We start from the raw sequence: 14,738 nt of genomic DNA on the forward strand, positions 1-14,738 counted from the left end.
TTGCGCGGCAAAATTAATGTTTTATTGAATACAGGTTCACGAAAGGTCTAATTTGTATGCCGTTTTATTGGTTAAACATAATCCTATTAATATTATAAAAGCGAACGTTTGTATGTATGGATGTTTGTTCCTCTTTCACGCAAAAACCACTGAACGGATTTAGACGAAACTTGGTACACAGATGATTTATAACCTGGATAGCTTTTATCCCGCTTTTATGTTCCCGTGGGATCATTTTCGACGTGTATCGGGCGGGACAACAGCTAGCCTAATATTCTATTCTAAATAAATTATTCCGTTGACATTTCAAAAGCTTTCTATAATACATTTTATCCGTAGGTTGGAGTTCTTGTGGTAATAATAAAAGCAAAATGTCTGCCAGACTCGGAGAAAGGCGACGTTGCCGCTCCGTGCAGCGAGCTCAAATAGGGCACAATACGAAACAAGTGTTATAACTTTATAAGTTTTGCGTTTATATTTTGTATTTGTAACTAAATGTGGCTGTTTTTGTTTCATGTTTATTTGTTGTAATTTAGCTTTTGTAATAAATTGAAAATAAATGAATGGTCTTTATGAATAAAACTGGCAGTATATTTATTTTGTAACGGTTTTTCTAACACGTATTTATCGGGATAGCCCGACTAGTTGCGGAAACTTGTCCGAATGAAGTTCCCTTAATCATGAGCTGTCGCGGCGTCCGAAACTAGACGGGTTATCAAGATAAATATGTGTGAGTAAACCGTTATTAAATAAATGATATAAATCCTTCTATTATTATAATAATAAGATTATAATAAGATCTATCAGATGCAGTTGACCCAAGGGGAAAGTTTTGATTACTCACTTCTCTTGATGTACCATTTTGTTCTTGTTTACAGATATTTATAATACCGTAGGAAAGTTTTAAATTCGATTGTAAAAATGGTGACTATATTAATTCTAAAGAATACATCTCCAGCCGGAAATATTATGTAATTGCACGACCTGCCAAAAGATTATTCTTAGAACTATCATCATCGTCCTAGCCTTTTCCCAACTATGTTCGGGTCGTCTTCCAGTCTGACAGGATGCAGCTAAGTACCAGTGTTTTACAAGGAGCGACTGCCTATCTGACCTCCTCAACCCAGTTACAGACAACACGATACCCCTTAGTAAGACTGGTTGTCAGACTATCTAGCTTCTGACTACCTGTAACAACTGTCGAAGATGTGTTAATATCAGCCGGGGCTGCTGGCTCACAATTTAACGAGCCTTCCAAAACTCGGAGGAATTCATTATGACTTAGATGGTCACCAATCTTCGGACCGTACGAACCAAGCGTAGCTTAACCTGTAATCGATCAACTTGTGTATTTATAGCTTAGATACGACTCCTTGGTTCGTCTAATTTAAACTTTATCATAACTTTGAACTAATGAAGATATTTGATTGATTAAATGTTTCTAGACACTACGGTCATTAGCAAATCTTTTAATTGGGATAACGTTGACTCATAGAATGTTATACAATATAAAAAATACCTTAAATATAATAAAATCGTTGCAAAACAAGAACATTCTTGATAAACAAGCTATTTTGGCTAAATACTACACAATACTACATATAGTTTCATAATATATTTTTTCAACATCATTATATTCAAGGTCACAAGATGGCCGCTAAAAACATGGCGTTTATATTGTCAAGCGGGAAATCCAATTTGAAACTGTCAAGGGGAAATACGAATTTGGTTTTTTCAATTGCGAATTTTGATAAGTTTTTGTGGACATTTTAATATTTTTTAGATATCCATTTTAGTATTTTTCCGTAATTTATTTTTAATGAACGGACGTAACGGAAAATGTCATTTCAATCAATTTGGATAAGTTTAGGGAAGGCGCTTTAAAATAAACTTCAGAAAGGCGGGACCAATATTGGTAAGTTTTTAACGGTCTCTTAACGTCGCAAGTCATGGGCTATCCTACCTCGTGACTTAGGCAGCTGAGAGTGTGGACATATTCCCAACCCAAGCTTCGCCCTGGATGAGGTCGCGAGGGTTAAAATCAACATATAAAATAAAATCAACGTATGTTTATCAGTTGTCTAGTACTCATAGCACAAGCTTTTTCGAGCCTGTTGGTCTAGTGGTTAGTGACCCTGACTGCTATACCGGAGGTCGTGGGTTCGATTCCTGCCCAGGACTAATGTTGTGTGATGAGCATGATCATTTGTTCTGGTGTCTGGGTGTAATTTATCTATAATATGTATGTATTTAGAAATATATAAGTAAGTTTATCAGTTGTCTGGTTGCCGTAACACAAGCTCTGCTTAGCTTGGGATCAGATAAGCGTGTGTGAGTTGTCCCAGGATATATTATATTTTATTATATATTATATTTGTTTAGTTTGAAATAAATGGCATTGTGTGTAAATTGAGAAAGATTAATGATAAGCTTAAATATACTAGATAAATATACTAGATGCGTGCCTTCTAACACTGGCGTTGCCTACACCAGCCATTCAAAACGGCCTCTACAGATCACGAACTCATACTCATTCTTCTTTGATCGAGCACTATTCGAGAACTGTGTCAAGGATGCGTCTTAAATAAGAGACCTCTAAATTAATTAACACTAGTTTGGAATTGTCACACTGTATATTGACTCTTTTCTTATTTCATTTTATAACAGGATAGGCGAGCGGTTGAGGTCACCTCGACAAACCCAGTGAGCGCGACGTGTCTTGTGTTCAATCCCCGCGTAGGACAAACATTTGTGTGATCTGAGTCTGGGTGTCTTTGTGCGTGTGACTTGTATGTTTGTGAAACTTCTCGCTAAACAAGGATTAGATGCCTCTATGCGAGAGTCATTAAAAATAGTAATTAATAATCTGGGTTTACCGATCAGTGTCAGTACAAATTCGTTCATCGAAGCGATCGGTAAAAACCAGAAAAGAGTTCTTTATCTATCGCAATAGGTAATAATTAATCAAACAGCAGATAACAGTTTCAAAACAAGTGCGATATGTCTATGTGGAAAAGAACCAATATTAATAATAATCAGAATTACATCACATACATTGTTCTGAACCCAACGTAAGTTGCTAAAGCGCTTGTGTTATGGAATTCAGATACAACGAAGGTACCTCAAACACCCAGACGCAAGACAATGTAGAAATTTGAATTTTTTCATTGACCTCGACCGGGGATCGAACCCGGGACCTCAGAGCTAGCGACCCCTTGAAACCGGTGCGTACGCCACTCGACCACGGAGTCGTCACTCAATAAGTTCTCAAGAAAGCCTCTGCACTTTGGCCCTGTGTCCCCGTGCAGGCCTTTAAAAAGGACCGGGTCTCTTCTCATGAAGTTAACCCGTGAATGGAAAGAAAAAGAATTAATAAGAAAAGCGACTCTCGCAGTTAGCAATTTAATTCGTGAGTTCCTGTTTCACAAACATTCAAATAACATGTACAAAGACCGGATGTCTTTGTCTGACTCAGGACAAGCATAAATCAACCACTAGACCAACAGGCCGGCCAACTGAGGTAAGTCGGTCTCTTATCAAATTTTTACCTATTAAACTGTTGCTGAAGTTCAATTTTCATTTTTATAGAGGCAATGCTTGTCCTAATAAATGATCGAACTCACGACACGATTCGATGTGTTTGGCGTGACCTCAACCACTCGGCAATCCATGCAATCTTTATCTATCAAATGGCTATCACGGTCTAAAGTCGTTATCAGTAAGTGTTTACTCTAAATATAACATGAAAGTACATGGCACTGAAATTGATAGACGCGTACTGATTGAATAGCCGATCGGTATAGAGGAATAATTTGTGTGATCCACGAATGCTTGTCCTGAGCCTGATTCCTTGAGCGGATACTGCGCCCGTGTTGTGCTGGCTCGGCTGCTGAGAACCTCAAACGGCGCAAATATAGTAATGCAGTGGTAGATACTAGTTACTTCTTTGAGCCGTTTGGGGTCGAAATTTTGAGCCATGGGGGCCCAGTGCCAAAACTCTTTTTAAAGATCTTGCAAAGCGTCTTCTTGACACTTCCCGTGACCCAAAGGCTGGCTTTTACCTCACTCAGTGGATTAGTATTGTCATTCAACGTGGCAGTGCCGCCAATTTTGTGGGTACAGTCTCAGCCGGAAGAGGTGGCGATGATTTTTTTATGCCTTATTTCATTGTGTTTGTTTTAATTATACATATTATTAAACTAGTTTGTGTATTATTGTATTATTCTTGGTTCTATTAGGTACACAACTACACATATAAGCCTAAATGACGTACTTTAATTGCAAAGCTGTATCTACAAAGTTAAGAGCCACATGTGCTAACAATTGAAGACCGTTGTCTGGTTATCAATGCTTTGTTATATGACGTAGATTGTCGGTAAATATTATTGAATTTCCGTAGAACTCATTGTTTATTCTTTGGTTTACTTAAGCGTGATTTTCGGTCTTAGAGCAAGCATTCGAGGATCATAAAAAGTATTTTGTTACGCGGGGTCACATCGAACGCAGTCGCTTTGGCGTGGTAAACTATCACTCGGGTATTCATGCAGTCAACATTAATCGGAAGACTGAAAAGGTGAAGGAAAAAATACATTCTTCTTCTCTCCACGGCTAGAGGGAGACATAACAGTATCCCTACACCTACCACTAAGTTCGAATCAGTTGCCAAGCACCACGCACCAAGCACCACATCTGAATCTGTTTTCTTAATTCCAATAATAAGTGCTTATCGCAAAAAATTCTGGAACACAGGAGGAGTTGCACTCAGTGTAAATTCTACCTCTCCACATCCCAAAAAGCCGGGAAATTCCATGAGGATTTTAAAGATTAACCTGGTAAAAAAAGTTTAGTGCAAGCGTAACAAACAGACAAACTTCCGTATGTATTTATAGTAGTAGTTTGGATAAGTAAGTATTCTTGTGTTCGGTGTGAAAAGCTAATAACTTCAGCCCACGCAGACATAGCAAGCTTTCACTGCTAGCTGCAGCTCGGTCCCGTTTTTCTATCTTGTTGGAGGCACGGTATCTATTGAGCGTCTACAAGACTTAAACATGAATGTAGAAAATATTAATGTACGTATTTCTTCATGATAACCATATTTTCGAACCACAATTAGCTATTTTTTTGTGATTGATTTGATAGGAAATTATATATTTGACTAGCTGTTGCCCGCCACTTCGTCCCCGTGGGTAGAAGATATAAGTTATGATTTATACCTGCCCTGTTTCTTTCACATTTTCCATTGTATCTTCGCTCCTATTCGTCGCAGCGTGATGGTTTATAGCCTAAAGCTTTCCTCGATGGATGGTCTACTCAACACAAAAAGAATTTTTCAATTTGAACCAGTAGTTCCTGAGATTAGCGCGTTCAAACAAACAAACTCTTCAGCTTTATATATTAGTATAGAAGTATAGATATTCGCTGCCCGCAGGCCTGCTACAAGTCGAAAATGATCCCACGGGAACATAAAATCCGGATAAAAACTATCCTATGTGTTAATCCTGGTTATAAACTATCTGTGTACCAAGTTTCGTCTAAATCCGTTTGGTGTTTTTTGTGTGGAAGAGGAACAAACATCTATACATACAATCTTTTGCGTTAATAATATTAGTAAGATGCCATCCACGCAAAATTTCATTTAATTTTTAATGCGTTTTCTTTTCAGTTTTGTAGCGTTCACTGTTTTTCATACATTTAAGAAGCTTGCCCTAGTTTCCAGACTCCTTTTATCACCTTAACGTAATCATCATCCTAGCCTTTTCCCAAATATGTTGGGGTCGGCTACCAGTCTAACTGGATGCAGCTAAGTACCAGTGTTTTACAAGGAGCGACTGCCTATCTGACCTCCTCAACCCAGTTACCTGGGCAACACGATACCCCTTAGACTTTACGTAATACAGACCTAAATAAATTTAAACCTTTTGAAACTTTGTTTATATTTTTGTTATTCTTGTACATTGATTATGACCAGTGCCAGCGTTAGGGGGGGGGGCGATGGCCCAGGGCGACAAATTCTGGGTGCCGCCAAGGTCTGAAGTTGGAGTCTCTTGCCTCTCCTGGCGCAAACCCTCAGAGCTGTGCTTTACGCTAGAGGTGGAATACTTCCACCGCCAAACGTAACGCTAAAGGAATGATGAAATTCTTAATATAATTTTACTTGGGATCAGCAAAAAACTAACACTTGATATTGCTTCCCTCAAGTGGGCGCCACAATATTTTCGCCCGGGGTGTCAGTGGCCCTTACGCCGGCACTGATTATGTCTACCTTCACAAATGCATTCGAGAATCCAGATCTAAAAATACATTTAATTAATATTAAAACCAGATTTATGTTAATTTACCAATTTAGTAGCTCGGCGCCATTTAAATGTAACCGGTGTGAACTGGTTTGGTCGCCTTTCCAATAGACAGGGCATATGCTGTGTTAAGACTAACTTTAACAACCGACTTTGGGTCGGTATTTATTTTAATACTAGCAGTTCGCCACGAGATTACGGATCACATACGGCTTGTCTTACGCGGGCCATCGAAAATGTTCTGCGTCTGGATGTAATTTATGTATACCTAGTATGTATTTAGAAATAATGTGGGACAACGGTGGCAACCCCACAAATTTGGTTTTAAAACTTTTAGCTTTAAGCTAAATACACAACAAAATATACAGTTGCGCCCTCATAAATACCCAAAAACACAAACTAACAATGGACTAGCTACAAAGTAGCACTTATTGAATGTCAAAGTTACCCAGACAGCTCCCCGTATCGCCCACCCTTCACCGCTTCCCAAGTGCTCTAGCTGTGAAGAAGAAACGGCGCAACAAACTCCACAACATAGCACGCTGTCACTTCTTTACAATAACACATACACACATAAATTGATCATTAAGGAAACGCTGCAAAATAAGTTAAATAAGACAGTGTTTGTAGACGGTGGTGTGTGACCAATATAACACACTTTATAAGTACGTTTATCAGTTGTCTAGTACTCATAATACAAGCTTTGCTTACTTTGAGACTAGATGGCGTTGTGTTAAGAAGTGGAATATTATCTTATACTAGCTGTTTCCCGCGACTGCGTCCGCGTGGTTAGAAGATATAAGTTATGATTTATACCATCCCTGTTTTTTTCCACATTTTCCATTGTATCTTCGCTCCTATTCGTCGCAGCGCGATGGTATATAGCCTAAAACCTTCCTCAACGAATGGTCAACACAAAAATATTTTTTCAATTTCAACCAGTAGTTCCTGAGATTAGCGCGTTCAAACAAACAAACTCTTCAGCTTAATCAGCTATTTCAATGTTACTCTACGCTGTTTAATACAAGGAAAATCCATGACATTGTGAATAACATTGAAATAAAATCAATAGAAGATCTTCTCTTTTCTTTAGGCGTATTTTTAAAGTCTTAACACGTTATAAAGCTAGATAATAGTGCGAAATGGAATACATTGCTAGAGTTGATAGTACTTAGTAAATCGCTTTTTAACCCCCAACGCAAAAACGACGGGGTGTTATAAGTTTGACGTGTCTGTGTGTATGTGTTTGTCTGTGGCATCGTAGCTGCCAAACGGATGATCCGATTTTAATGCGGTTTTTTTGTTTCAGCCGAAAGTGTTCCTAACCGTTTGGCGGAAATCGGTTCAGGTCTTCAACGTCATCAGGTCGTTTGTTAAGTGTGATAGGAATGTTGAATTTGGGTCGGGAGTTTTTAATTTCAATTTATTAATCATCGCAGAAGAGGGATGTTATAAGTTTGACGTGTATTTCTGTGGCATCGTAGCTCCGGAACTGATTGAGCGATTTCAATACAGTTTGCTTCGTATTAAAGGTGAATTATTATGCCGTTGTTCTTAGACATGTTTGATAAAGATCGGTTGAGCCGTTTTAAAATTGTGAGGGTTCAAAATGGGGAAGAATTAACGACTTTCTGCAATTATAGGTAAGTACTCGAGTGGAGACCTAAATGAAAGCGCACTGAAATATAACAATGATAACTTAATCAAAATAATTCTCAGCTTAGCAATATAATATTTCCATATTACAATGCTAAGTCAGTAAGACAGTCGGATGGAAATCCGACTGTCAAATAAAAGTATCAATTAAATATTAGTTTTTTAAATAGGATATCTGACTTACTGTATACTTAGTCCGCCAGACAGATTTCCAAAAGATATTGAATAAAACGACTCCCGCACTAAGGAATTTAATCCTTGCGTCGCGGGGTTTTCAAAAATATTTGTGCCTAAACTCAAGAAAAACATTCATGAAAGTTGTGATAAGTACCTATTCAGATTAATCCGGGTGCCTTGTTAACGAGAGTAGTTACAAAAGATGCCTGATCCTAAAATAGATAATTGTTATAAAGCGATTTTAAGAGGCCTTCAGTAAGGTAATCTAATTCTAACCTTGAAGAAACTGCCTAACCACGGCATAAAGTAACCAAACGATTGCTAAACCGTTGCTCTAGAAAATCTTTCTACGAAGTTCCCCTTCCAAACGCAATCTAGCAGCTACAGGACCGATTTCTCTTTGTAACCTACAAAAAACAGTTATGGAAGTTATGAGACATTACACAACACATCCCTAAGACTCCAGGCTCGGGATCCAGGTACCTGAACCATCCATTTATAGAAATGATCAATATAAACAACGGACGAAACGCGCGACGTTGCCGCTCTTACGTCGACAACAAGCCGCGCCGTTCTACGCATATACACCGACATAGAGTTAACTGAATCCGTATATTTGTCAAGCGATAATACTCCTTAGTGACACGTAATAAGGGCTTCGTAATGTAAACAGGACGCGGGAGTTAAGGCATTTCAAGATGGCGGATTGATGTAAACAAAAAACTTCAGCAAATGATTTTAGACCGTATGTCTTAGGAATTAGAGTTTAAAATCATTTGTAAATAAAAACAAAATGGCTGCCTGGCAAGACGAGTGGCGTGTTCGGAATCACGTTCTCGTGTACCCATTCGAAGTTTAAAAAGGTTAAAAACAGATGAGGTTGAATTATTTCGAGTTCAATTATGAAATTATTTTTCTATTTAAAAGTTCTGCAATATTTTCGTATTATCAATTACTTTTAAGTATTAATTTAAAAATATTTCTTGGTCATATTACTAATGAAAGCATCCATAGCTAATTAATTATTCTAGTACTTCTTACGCCAATACCTACGTAATACTTAGGTACGCATTAGTCATAGCAAAGGTCTTTGCACTTTGAAAATACACCTATATACTACTGAAATCCTATAATATTTAACCATATATAACTTACATAAGGCCGTTTCTAGCATAGCCAATACCTACGTAATTTTTGTTGTAATCTAGGCATCAGGGCCCCGATTCCGCTATATTACTATGGCCAATGAATGAATGGCAATTGAATTAAATTTGAAATTATTACGCACTCTTACGCATTTTGCCAATACAATAATTTGAACTTATTTGTATTGACCTTGAGTTTAGCATCCCACACTGAATTTCCAATTATTGTGTAGAAAAATGCTTAAGATAAAAAGAAAATTGTCATTTTAAGCCAAATTTCATTCATTCATCGGCCATTTTTAATAGCATTATCGGGGTCCAGAATTCGAATAAAAATATAAGGTAGCTATTCAAACACAGAATTTTAAAAAAACATATTTATAGTATTAAATGTTAAATACTGGTACTTAATTTATAGAAATATTTTAAGCTGAGATAAAAAGTTTTTTAAAATCATCGTCAGCTGTTTGTTTGTTTTTTATAGCCCACAGAAAAAAAATATATGGATAAGATCAATAAAAAAAAAAGATTTATCAGTTTCCATTTTACAATTTACAAATTTGTTCAAATTGAAGTATGATGACAAACATGACAATAGTAGTATGTTATAAAATATTTAGCTTTTGTTTTAAATAAGATTTTTATAATTTCAATTAGCTTAATAAGTACCTAAAAGATTAAAATTTATTGTGTTCCGTTTTAAATTATAAAGCCCTAAGTTTTTTCAGCGCTCGAAAAAGGCACTAAGTCTTGTAACATCTATTTTTGTAAGACCTTTTTACACTTACTTTACAAATAAATAATTCCGCAAAGTTTGTAACGAAATCTGACAACGAAATCTTCGAAATGGGTAAAAATATAGTCCAAAGGACTCGGTTACGAACAAAAAAAACCTAAAGGTGAGGATAAATAAAGGCGTTATAATAAAACCTGTATCTATAAAGAGTAAGCGATGTTATAACAACAGACCAAGAATAAGTTTGTAGGGTGGGGTAAGCACCTGATTCCCCCACCCATTGTCGTTACCCCATGCTAAGAGGTCTTGTCAAAAGACCGGCTAGGGACGCGATTGACGTCACAAGTCAAACAATTCACCCGTATAAAAATAACTTAGTTTTACTCGCAATGTTAATAAGAAATATAGATTTTTTAAATGTTAAGAATTAAAATTTATTTCAAGTTAAAAAAAGGTTTGTTTTTGTAATTTTACATTTACGTAAATATTTTTTTTTCTTGACCAGACATTGATTAGTTTTGTGAGCTGCCCCACGGTGGGGCGCCATTATCGAAGCTGTTACTAACACTCGCCTGTAACTGTCCCACTGCAGGCCTCTTATTGGCTCTAATACAGCCTTATGTAGGCATTCAACAGCTATAATTTTGAACTACATCAGTGATGCTACTACAATCTACAAACACACGAAGTCGTCACGATGACATTTTATTTATTTCAGTTTCAAGTACTTTCAAGTAACTAACATGCAACATATTCACAACTTACAGACAGAAAAAAAAACATAGCTGTTTTCTTTTGTCAGTTCAAAAGAGATATCAAAACATGCGTGACGTTGTCTATGTCAATTCATTGATGCTACGTCATACGTCACGCAATAACCTCCAACTTCGGTTTACTAATTTGACCTTAGTCACTCGAATTTTACAATAATCTTATGGATTTCGCTGCTTTTATTAATAAACCTTTTTATAAAATACTGGGGACGCCATATGTTATATTAGTAGTTAAACCTTCTTTAATACTTTTGCAATTTTCATCAAAATAGAAATAAAATCTTGAATTTATGTATAAAAAAAAACGATTTTACATTCTAATTCTAACTGAAAATGTATTTTATAGCCTATTTATGAAGGTAAATGATTAAATGTAATTGCAAAGTGTGAAAATAAAAGTCACTTTCTAAATTATGTTACTTGCGAAGTTATTACTAGTAACGCCATCTAGTGAAATAAAATGGAAGCTTGAAATGCTTGTTTGTATCGGCTTTAATAACCGTTCGTGACGACTGTTATTTTTGTTAATGTTGCCAGTTTTTGGCGTTTCTCTTACTTTGCTGTAGATAGTTTGTTATTTAAGAAGTTTCTTGAACAAATTCAAGAATTTAGTTTTAATCTTATGCAAAGTTTAGTTGTGTTCGATATTATTTTACTAGCTACAGAGTGATTCGTCCGTCACATATCGGTCTCTTTTTCACATCAGGTGTCCCTATTTTTGGTGCGGCATAGCGAAACTCTAACTCTATAAACGATCTATAAATAAAAGAAAGTTTGCCATCGAGTCAAAGTGATGAAGAGAAACAATTTTATGATAACCAGATTAAAACTAGGCAAATTAATATGGTAAGATTGGTAGGTTTTCAATTACCAATATGGCAACATTTAACAGTAACTGTCAAAAGTGACGTCATGAAATAACGCACGGCCAAAACAAATTTAATGCTATAATGCATAACAGATACATATTAATAAACAGTTAATATAAAAATACCGTTTTAAAAGCTGTGTTTTTTTTTTCACGACATTCAACGAGTATTGAAAACTGAATATCAATAAGCAATATCAATAAGCTAAAATCTAAACGAAAAAATACAGGAAAAGTCTGATTTTACTCGGTTATTTAAGGTAAACTTACCACTGTGTCGGTTTTCAAGCGAGAGCAGCTTTCGATACGAAGGATTATGTTTTAATTCTAAATGTTTTTTTAAATTAGTTATAGTTGATTTATACGAAAGTAACTTATGACACTCATTGCACTTCCCTCTTCTTAAATTTACACTGTCTTTCGTGAAGAAATGCCAAATCGCCGCTGTTCTAGGCATTTCGTAACAAAAGGTTAACGTTCCTATTTTAAGTTCGATAATATCATATAACCTATCTATTCTGTAAGTTTGATTTTATTTATCCATATTTATTAAAAAAAAACTAATAGTTAAAATAGTCAAAATAATTAACGAATCACGGTTTCCGCATTAAAAATAACTGATATTCGTTTATCAGCTATGCGCTAAATCACCAAATAGCAGATGCTTCTTGTCACTATTCGACTACAGCTGTCAAAACAAAGTGACAAAAATAACAGCCACAGATAAGTAAAACCACAGTATACTATAATGACGTATGAGATCTGATAGCAGATTAAAATATCAGATATTAGCAGACTACTGGTGGTAGGTACTCGTCTAAGTTAAGGTGAGATTTTCAAAAACAATTTGTACAGACTAAACACTATACATAATTTGCAGAGTTTCAAAAAAGACATTTCGCCCCTGCCGAAGGCGGGTTTTTTTTTGTATAAATAAAATTATGTTGAACGCAACAATAATTAACTTACAAACTGTTGTCCTAATGTTCAAGGAACATTGTACATATGTAAGTAATTAATTAAAAGAAACATCAGCTTATAAATAGTATAAATACCTTCATTATCCGAGTCAAGTTGTTTCATCATAGTTTCATAGGCGTCGGGATGTTTTCTTTTGATATGGCGAAATAAATTACCAGAGGTCGAATTATAGCTTAACGTGTTATAGCAGCATTTGCAAACAGCCGCCTTATTCGGAAGTTTTTCGAAGTAATTCCACAGCAGTTTGTATTTTTTAAATCGGTTCGGATGCGAATTTTCCACAACTAAAAGTAAAGTTATTATAAATAAGACATTTTTGACAGCATAATTTGTGGAAAAGCAATATATTATTATTTTTGAGTATACCTTACCTACCATTGTTACGAATTTATAAATTATTTTGCAAGGAATATGTTTTTTAAATAAACTACTAAAATACCATTAGAAACAGGTATGTACATATAAATTGATAATATATGTTGGAATTTTCCATTTTTGCTTTCATACCTACGTTTGCAATATTCTTGGTAGCACATATTTTGTTACAGAAAAATATGCTAGTGATGTAGATTTCTATAAGAACTAGTGTTTACTAACCTCGTCCTGGACATTCAGCAACCAGTTCATCATAAACGGTTCGATGTTTTCTCTTCAAATGTTCTTTCAAATTTCCAATAGTTGATCTATACGACAGCGAATTGTTACAATATTTACAAATGCCTACACCCTGCTCCTTGTCTCTATCAAAGTGGTTCCATAATGCAGAAGTGTTACTTCTCATGTTTAGTATTTAATCACAAACGGTTTACCTGAACTCGTTTACGCGAACGTCGCGAACTAGCTAGTGTACTTGACAGTTGTATAACCTCAAAATAGGAGATGTTTACGTAGGTATTTGTATTTGGGTACTAGCATTTTGGCTTCAATTTTTTTATTTGCGTCTTTTAGGTCTACATAAAGATATTACAATATCAAGTCGTACTATTATATTCTGTCTTTCAGCTTGCTAATTAGATGTATTCTCAGCAAAAAGAAATTACTACCTTTTTTAAAATGTTGCATTGGCATAGCTATTAGGTTGCGGAGATCAGATAAATTTGAAGCCTTTAAAATTTAAATGGATCTTGTACAATGGAGTGACAAAAAAAGGTAACTCAGAACTTCATGTCATCATGTCATCTCAGCCTATCGCCGTCCACTGCTGAACGTAGGCCTCCCCCAAAGAGCGCCAACCATCCCGGTCACTCAGAACTTACTCAGAGAGAATTAACAGTTTTTTTATTTAATGAGCATAGGATAAATACACAAGACAAAATATAAAAACCATTCGTTTATTACATTACAATATCAGGGCCCCAATTCTGCTATTTGAAATGGCCGATAAATGAATGAAAATTGGCCTAAAATGACATATTTTGTATTTTTTCTTGCATAATAATTGAAATTTAGTACGGGACAGTACACCCAAGATCAATACATTTGACTTCCAATTATTGTATTGGCAAAATGCTTAAGAGAATAGGAATAATTTCAAATTTAATCCAATTGCCATTCATTCATCGGCCATTGTAAAATAGCAGAATCGGGGCCCTGAAGGCATATTTACATCAACAATGACTCAAATTTAAATTAAATAATTAATTCAGTACCTTTGGTTTGAGCCCAAATGTTTGAAACAGCATAATTAATTGAATATCATAACATTAACAATGTATGGACACATTTTAAGGGGCACAACTTATTTATCACGCAATAAATTAATGACCGCAATAACGTTAATTATTTAACCTTCATCTTTAATTTTCCCACGATTTTATACACACACTTTCTTGTTTGTTTGTCGGTCCGATTGGATTTTTGCAACTCAATTTTGAGGCATTTCCCGATTAGCTAGCAGGCTGTCGTTTTTAGGGTAGCTTCAAACCCGATGACAATGCAATTTACAACTATAAAAACGGTTGGATCGATTTTGAGAACGTTTGAATGGAGTGACATTTAAAATGAGATTTACGAATTTTTTTAATCCTTATTTTTGTATTCTTGTTACGGCGCGCGGCGACAACAGAAACACATCATCTGTAAAAACTTCAACGGTTCATGAGATACAGC

At 35.6% G+C, this 14,738-nt stretch overlaps 1 protein-coding gene across 1 annotated transcript in view; it reads right to left on the minus strand.

The window, feature by feature from the left end:
* LOC113507243 overlaps positions 1 to 12,694 on the minus strand; it is a 30,270-nt gene extending 17,576 nt beyond the window's left edge. The window contains exon 1 of the mRNA XM_026890117.1: positions 11,919 to 12,694. The gene's annotated coding sequence lies outside the window, so the exon portion shown is untranslated. The remainder of the gene's footprint in view (positions 1 to 11,918) is intronic.
* Between the last annotated feature and the right edge of the window lie 2,044 nt (positions 12,695 to 14,738).

This window comes from Trichoplusia ni, unplaced genomic scaffold (genome assembly GCF_003590095.1).
Source record: "Trichoplusia ni isolate ovarian cell line Hi5 unplaced genomic scaffold, tn1 tig00001227, whole genome shotgun sequence".
Lineage (NCBI taxonomy): Eukaryota > Metazoa > Arthropoda > Insecta > Lepidoptera > Noctuidae > Trichoplusia > Trichoplusia ni.